The sequence below is a fragment of the Panicum virgatum genome, chromosome 4K, assembly GCF_016808335.1.
Source record: "Panicum virgatum strain AP13 chromosome 4K, P.virgatum_v5, whole genome shotgun sequence".
Lineage (NCBI taxonomy): Eukaryota > Viridiplantae > Streptophyta > Magnoliopsida > Poales > Poaceae > Panicum > Panicum virgatum.
In genome coordinates this window covers 32,979,723-32,987,639 of record NC_053139.1, presented here as the reverse complement: position 1 = coordinate 32,987,639, position 7,917 = coordinate 32,979,723, and the positions used below count along the sequence as shown (strand labels likewise).

Below are 7,917 nucleotides of genomic sequence, written 5' to 3'. Positions count from 1 at the left end.
TCCCTTCCTCTCCCCGACCTCCCGCTGCCTCCCTCCCTCCTATCTCCCCACCGGCTTTGTCCCTCCTTCCCGCCACTGCCTCCTTCTTCCGTCCCTCCCTCAGAATACACTACAGCCCCCTCCTCTCCTGTCGACACCCTCCTCCCTTCCCACCGCCCCTCTCCTCCTCCCTCCCCACCCTTAGAACCGCCCCCTCCTCTACTCCCTCTCCACAGCCTCCCTCCCTCATTCCTCCCTGTCGACACCCTCCTCCCTTCCCACCGCCCCTCTCCTCCTCCCTCCCCACCCTTAGAACCGCCCCCTCCTCTACTCCCTCCCCGCCGCCTCCCTCCCTCCTCCCTCCACACCGGCACCCTCCTCCCTCCCGACCACCGCCCCCTCCTCTCCCTCCCCTCCAAGCTGCGACACATGGAGTGGTTGGACCGCGGCGAGGATAATGGCCAGGCCGGCCGGTTGCTCCTCTGCCTCCCCTCCCCTCCCCCTCCGCTGGCGGCATGGTGGTGGCGAGCCTAGTGATGGCAGCAATAGTGGCATGGTGGTGGCGGGCCTGGTGGTGGTGGGGAGCCTAGTGGTGGTAGCGGCTAGCGGTGGGGTGGCAGTGGGGGTACGGCCGAGATTGTTTTTATTTCTCATTCACTTTTTTGTCGAGTGTCAAAAATGCAGCTCGAAAAAGGGCCCACGATAAAGGTGTCTTTGCCGGCCGGCGTTTGCCATGAGCTCTTCACCGTGTGTAGCACACAATAAAGCCTTTGCCGTGTACCTCTAGCACACGACAAATAAGCTGAATCCCGTAGTGAGTAGATGTTACTTTTCTTATTTCAATGCATTTGCATTTATTGATGATCTAGGGAACCAATAAACAGTACTCCATATTCACAAAACTTGACGTCCTGGGCTGTTGGCCTGATTCCACAAAACTTGACGTCCTGGCTCTCCGCGTTGGCAATTTGCCCCGACTTCCCCTGGCCTGCCCCACGTCTCTACCCGTTGCGTGCCCGTCCATTGCGCTGCCACCACATTCAACGCGTGCAAGCCCCATCATAACTCGCCCGCATTCATAGCTCGCCCCGCGTGCCCTCCAGCAACGCCAGAGCATGCACGCCTTTTCTTCTTCTCCGCTTAGAGCTCGTCGCCGCCGCAAATAGCTAGGATTTAGGGTTCGCCATGGATTGCAGGTCGGAGGAGGTGATCACGGGATCATAGGAGGTGTTCGCAGACTCACTAGTGGCATAGGACTCGGTAGATGTGCTCGTCGGAGACTCACTGGACACCGTCGACCCGCTAGACATCATCAAGCAGGTGCCGGACTCCGTCGAGGAGGTGCTGGACACCGTCGAGGAGGTGCCGAACTCCAGCGAGGAGGTGCCAGACGTCGACAAGGTGGCGGACTGTCCTCGCTGTGGCATGTTCCACACCAGCAGCATCTTCGGAGAAGCCTGTTACCAAGCTCGCCGCAACGCTCAGAGGTGTGCCAGTTGTGGCCTTTTGCATGAAGACTATGACATCCCAGCAAGGTTCTTCCTTGACATGGACAAGTTTGATTGTGAGTTCTTCATTCCTGATGTGGAGAAACTTGAAATGCGTGGTGAGACCATCATTCTGCCTGAACAAGTTGTAAAGAAGTTGGAGGAGATGAAGCAGGCAAAGAACAGTCCCTAGGCGAACAAAGATGAAACAAACAACGAACAATAAGGTACATGCATTTAAACTAAGATACATAAGCATTCGGCACATCTTTTGCATAAACTAAATTGCATCTTCTAATTTGCAGGCAGACTACTGATGGCTTCAGCTAGCAATGAAGCTTCACAAGGAATTTGCAATGGCAGCCTATCTTCCCCCTTTAGTCTTTGTTTCTGCATGTGAGGAATCTTTATATTATTGCAACCTTTAATCTTCATTGTTTCCTTCAAAACAGTTTGTAGTGTTACAAATATCATGTTTGCTTTCCATGGACTGTACTCCAAGAATGCCTACAAAACATTTGGTAAAAAAATTAGATCTTTCATTGTCTTAGAATCTTCATTGTATTGAAACAATCAAATGGATGATCATTTACCTCTTCCACTACTGGAATTAGTCCTTGCATTGTCTTAGCATTTTTCTTGTATTGAATAGCTTGAAAGAAACCCAAATCTAGAATGTTAAAATCTGGACAATTGGGTGGCTGACATATAAGCCTAATGTCAAACCCATCTTGCTTTGTAAACTCACAAAACTGAGGATCATCCATTTTTAAATGAGTAGGAGCATTATCTTGTTGTATGAAAATTGGCTTGTGCACATCTTCTCTTGGCCACTTTTCTCTAATTGCAGGCAACGCTCTACTTATCATGAAATCTCTTATGACATCTCTTGTGATTGATTGGATTGGCTTGATTACTTGCTCACCACGAAGGCGATTGTGACTTCCTCTAATATCTTGTTCAAAAGTGACTAGTGGAAAGCAACCTATTTTTCCATCAAACACACATTCTCTATTTCTAAATCTTGGTCGAGCACACACACACACACACACAAGAACATGATCCTAGGGATGTAGTTCTTATTTTTGTAGGTATGATGTGGTTCATCTTCATCTGGTAGCAAGTAGTACCTCTCCGATTTTTGATGGAGGTAGAACCACTTCTCATCAATAAACACAAAGTCAAACAAATCATTGAACTTTGGATCATCAAGCAAACCTTTGTCAATCATGTCAATGCACCACTTCAACCTAGTCTTCCTGTTAGCATCAGTGAGGTAACGTTTGATGCTACTAGAGTGGCGCATAAGAACACCCATATTCAAATACCTTTGTATCCTAGATTTGCTAATACCAAGTCTATTAGACACATCTTTTATTGTCATTCTTTGTTGGACAGGAATGTTCCTCAATTTTTCCAAATCAAGAGGGATTGCTTTACGGCCACTTCTACCTTTTTTAGATTAGGAACCTTGACTGGGATGTTTTGAACAAGTTGATTTTTACCTTGCTGCCATATGCGCTGAACTGTTCGAATCTTTGTATCGTGCTTGTCTAGTCTCCCATTCTTGCTTCTCATCAACAGTGCTTGGTACACTTGTTGTCTAACATGATCAGAATAATCATGTTTCCGTTGGTTTACTTGATCGGCATGATCTAAATATAGGAAAAAAACAAACTTATTCATAATCAAAATAATAGGCATGCTTACCAGCTAGGTTTTGTACATAATCAAAATCAACAGCTCCAAATTCATCTACTGGCAAGTTCAAATCAAATCCTATAAAAAATAGAACATGATAATTCAGCGACAAGAGAAGAATACATGCAACTAGACAAGAAGATGTAGGAGTAGTGCTGTTGCCATGCTCATCATGTACAGGCTCGTTGAGATCAAAACTAGCGTTGCCGTCGTCAGCTTTATGCTCGTTGAGATCCAAGCGAATGTCGCCGTCGTCATCGTCCTCTAAACGAACGTTGAGATCAAACACTACTACATAAACAGTTTGTAGGAGCAGGTAAAAAGATATTTTTAGGAATGGATGCCGCACCCGCCCTTACTTTTCACAGCTAAAAATAGCTGTTTGTAGGAGCGGGTAACGCACGTGCTTTGAAAATGTATTCTCACCTGCCCCTACAAATTTATTTTTAAGGGCGGTTTTAGGGGCGGGTGATGGGTCACCTGCCCCTAGAGACCGATTAAAAAACAAAAAAAAAGCAGGTGCGGAGGCCGGCGACGTAGGCAACGCCGCTGGGCCGGAGGCCGCCCTTGCCATGCCCGCCGCGTGCCCGGCAGCCACCGCAGCTGCCCCCACGCTGCGACGTGCGCACCACCACGAGTTGCCCCGCCATGCTGCCGTGAGCAGCCTCGCCGGCGTGCGCCGCGTCACGCCGACGGAAGACCCAATGCCGCGAGCTGCCCCGACGCGTTGTGTGCACCGCCGACGCCGGGAGTCTGCCCCGCCGTGCGCGACGCCGTCCGCGCTGCCGACGCCGGGTGGTGACCCGCCGTGCACTTCGCGAACGCCGGGAGCTGCCCCCTGCGCGCCATCGTGTCGCTGCCGCGAGCAGCCTTGCCGCCGTGGGTCGCGGCCCGCCGATGGACACCCGATGCCGCGAGCTGCCCCGACGCGCCATGTGCACCGCCGATGCCGGGAGCTGACCCACCGCGCACTCCGCGGATGCCAGGAGCTGCCTGGCCGCGCGCCGTCGTGTCCGCAGCGAAGACCCGCGGCCGCTGCGCCACGCCCCGCTCCGAAGACCCACGGTCGCGCGCCTCCCGGGCCGCGCTCCGAAGACTCACGGCCGAGCGACGCCTGCGCCGTGCCGACCTGCCCGCCGTCGGCCACGGGCCACCATGCCGCCTCGCTGCCACAGTGGTGAGGACTCTGGGTGCCAGACCCAGATGAATGGATGGGTAGCAAGATGAGAGAGATAGATGAAGATAAGCTTGGGTGACGTGGTAGTGGTGCGGTCGGTGGATGAGGATGACTTTATTTATGTTGAACGTGGGATGCTAGAGAGTGGGTGGGGATGTTTGAACGTGGGAGGCGGGCGGTGGGTTTGGGAGGCTCGCGGGAGCAGGTGAAAATATCTATAGGGGCGGGTGGCGCGGTCGTCCGCCTCTAAAAATAATATGATTTGCATCACCCGCTTCTACAAATATTTTTTAATTTTATCTGAATTTTATTTAATTATTTATATATAGCAAAATAAATTAAAAAGATATGAAACTTTTACACTATAGTTATTGTGAACTATAAAAACAAAAAAATGTCAAGTATATTTCAGTGTATATTAAGATTAAGATTATTGAAACCTCAAAGTATGACTTAAGTTATATGAGATACTATATAGTTATAGCTATTAGAGATCTTATTATATTTTTTGGGACCATTAGATGATTTCAAATAAAAAAGTGATCAACTACAAAGTCTTAGATCTCATCATTCTCTACAATTTTGATATAAAGTTTGACTTCATCCGAGATTATATGAAAAAGTTATATTTTTTTGTGTGAAACCATTTGTAGGGGTGGGCCATGCCATCAGCTGCCCCTAAAAATGCATTTGCAGGAACGGGTGATGCCATGGCTTGCCTCTACAAATGCTATTATTTTTAGGGGCAGTTCATAGCGTCACCCGCCCCTAGAAATGCTCTTTTTAGGGGCGGTTGACGCCATGAACCGCCCCTAAAAATAACACTCATTTTTAGGGGTGAGTGAGGGGGTGACCCGCCCCTAAAAATACTTTTCTAGGGGCGGGTCAGATGCTATCGTAACTCCGCTCTATTTCTAGCAACGGATGATATTTTGGTCCGCTCCTAAAAAATCGAGGCGTTTCTACAAATCGTTTTTGTAGTAGTGAAAGCCAAACAAGGAATGAGCCATTGCGCCGTAGTAGTGGAAGGAGAAAAGCTAGCTAAGCAAGCAAGGCAAAAGCAAGCAAGGCAATGTAGTACTGGTAGATGAAGGGGTGAACGAGGGCTCTTAAATAGAATTAGCAACCAGCACTCCAAGCGTCGGCCTTGTAGAGCGCCAAAGGAACAAAATTTCGGCCAGCTGAAAAAAAGGGGGCCTCAAATGAGCCTCCACAGCGCCAGGCCAAAATTTTGAAATTCCAGTGCTCCTGCGCCCGCTAGGATTAAAAAATGCGGCCTCAAACGAGCCTCCACAGCACCATGCAAAAATTCCATGCAAATCAAACCTCCAGCAAAAAAAAATTTGCAGCCCCCAAGATTCAAACTCAGCTCGCCACTCTCATTCCTCCGCTCACTAGCCAATTGGGCTGGTTTACTTTCTCGTACAGAAAGCAACCCCAACCATATTTATTAGGGGCATAGATGGAAAACTAATCCCTAAAATTAATCACTTCTTGGTTACCGCAATGTCCTAAACATCAGGTTTTTTAGGTATGGAGGGAGTGCGGTCTTCAATCATAATTGTTATAGTTAATTAGGAGTAACATGGTTATTTTCTACTACTAGTAGTGTTCCTTCACATCCACTCCAAGATAAAAAAAACAGCTGTAGCCTTCTACTGCGATTGGTAGCATGAACCGACATAAATAATCATCATTAATGTGTATCCCTGCAGGTTTGCGCCTGTTTCAGGCTGTGTTTAGATGGAGGGAAAAGAGGATGTGAAAAGTCACATCAAACACGGTAGTGCACTGTAGCACTTTTCGTTTGTTTGTGGTAAATATTGTCCTACCATGACCTAACTAGGCTCAAAAGATTCGTCTCGCAACGTACATCAAAACTATGCAATTAGTTTTTTTATTTACCTACATTTAGTACTCCATGCATGGATTATTTGCTATATTTAATGTTTCGATGTGATTTTGATGTGACGAAAAGTTTGGATGTTGGAGGGGTTTTTGTGGGATCTAAACACACCCTCAATCGTTGAGCCTGAGAGGACTTTAGAACTGTTCTGGTTCTAAATGAGCCAGCAGGGAGGAGTTTCTTTTGATTTCAATTGTCCTTTTCGTGTACTCTTCTAAATTTAGACTATATTCTGGCCCAGCTTCTCGTAATCCATCAGAACAAACTTGGAGAGGTCAGAAGTGAGAATTTGAATCTTCTTGGCCTCCCAACAACCAATCAATAGTTCATATGGTCAAGTGATGAAGCCATGTCAAAGGCACATTAAATGCAGAGTTTTCATGGTGCAGGAAGTGCAGCTTAACTCTGAACCGGATACGATCACATGGCGGCGGACGGAGTTCCCACCCCGTAAACGCAAAAACACAAAAATGTAAAATTTTGCGATGGAATTTTACTAATTTGAAGTACTAAATAAAGTCTTTTTACAAAACTTTTTGCATAGATGGGCTGTAAATCGCGAGACGAATCTAATGAGCCTACTTAATCCATGATTTGCAACATTAATGCAACAGTAATCATCCGCTAATTATTGATTAATCATGGATTAATTAGCATCATTAGATTCGTCTCGCGATTTACAACCCATCTGTGCAAAAAGTTTTATAAATAAACTTCATTTAGTACTTCAAATTAGCAAGATTCAATCGCAAAATAATTTTGCGTTTACAGGGCGACGAACTAAACACGTCCTAAGTCAGCTTACTATGTACAATTCAAGGGCTCCTACAGTTTTTTCAGTGGAGACTCAATCTGGAAGGCGGAATCAGAAGGCAAACATAAATTTTTCGCCTAGTTATTGGTGCAATGTAAGCTATTAACAGCAGATAAGCTGACTGCGAGGCAATGGCCATGCAACCCGGTCTGTCCTCTATGTAATCAGGAGCAGGAGACAGCGACACATCTAGTTTTGAACTGTCAATTTGCACAGCTGGTGTGGGAGAAAATGGCAATCTGGACCCAGCAACTAGTACGCCCCCCACAATTGAGTTCAGAGATTATTGACTGGTGGCAAAAGGAACTTGCACAGCTGCCAAGGAAGACAAGGAGGGTCAAAGCTGCTTTGATGATGTACTGTGCTTGGAACATCTGGAAAGAGCGAAATCGCCGAGTGTTTGATCACAAACAATGATCACAAACAAGGTACACCAGCAGACGTAATGCATGAGATCAAGATGGAAGTTCACACAAGAAAGTTGGCCTGCGGAGGGCCAGAGCTGCCCTAGTTTCTACATGTATCTTAGTTTTTACTTGTTTCTTTCCTTTTTTTCAGTGTTAGAGTTCTCGGCCTTTTATGTAATATCGACTATATAAGACGCTACTTGTTTCTCCTATCTTAAATGACAGTGCAGTGCTCCTACAATCTTTTTTTTTAAAAAAATGCAGAGTTTTGTGCTAAACTTGCACACTGTCATGTTGTGTAATTTTATAAAACTTTCTAATTAAAGATCATACAAATAATACATGTAGATATACAGTCAAATTTTATGAATTTTTCTAAAGGAAGTGGCCAGCACTCAAACTAAATTCGTTTTGACCATGGTGGGCGCGCCGTTTTGAATCATCGA

At 46.6% G+C, this 7,917-nt stretch overlaps 1 long non-coding RNA gene across 1 annotated transcript; it reads right to left on the bottom strand.

Annotated features, from left to right (window-relative positions):
• Positions 1-1,677: 1,677 nt before the first annotated feature.
• Positions 1,678-3,611, bottom strand: LOC120705185. The gene is made up of 3 exons (XR_005687824.1): positions 3,177-3,611; positions 2,972-3,121; positions 1,678-1,973 (listed from the first exon to the last, which is right to left on the bottom strand). It is a non-coding gene; the product is annotated as an uncharacterized LOC120705185 (long non-coding RNA).
• Positions 3,612-7,917: the final 4,306 nt, after the last annotated feature.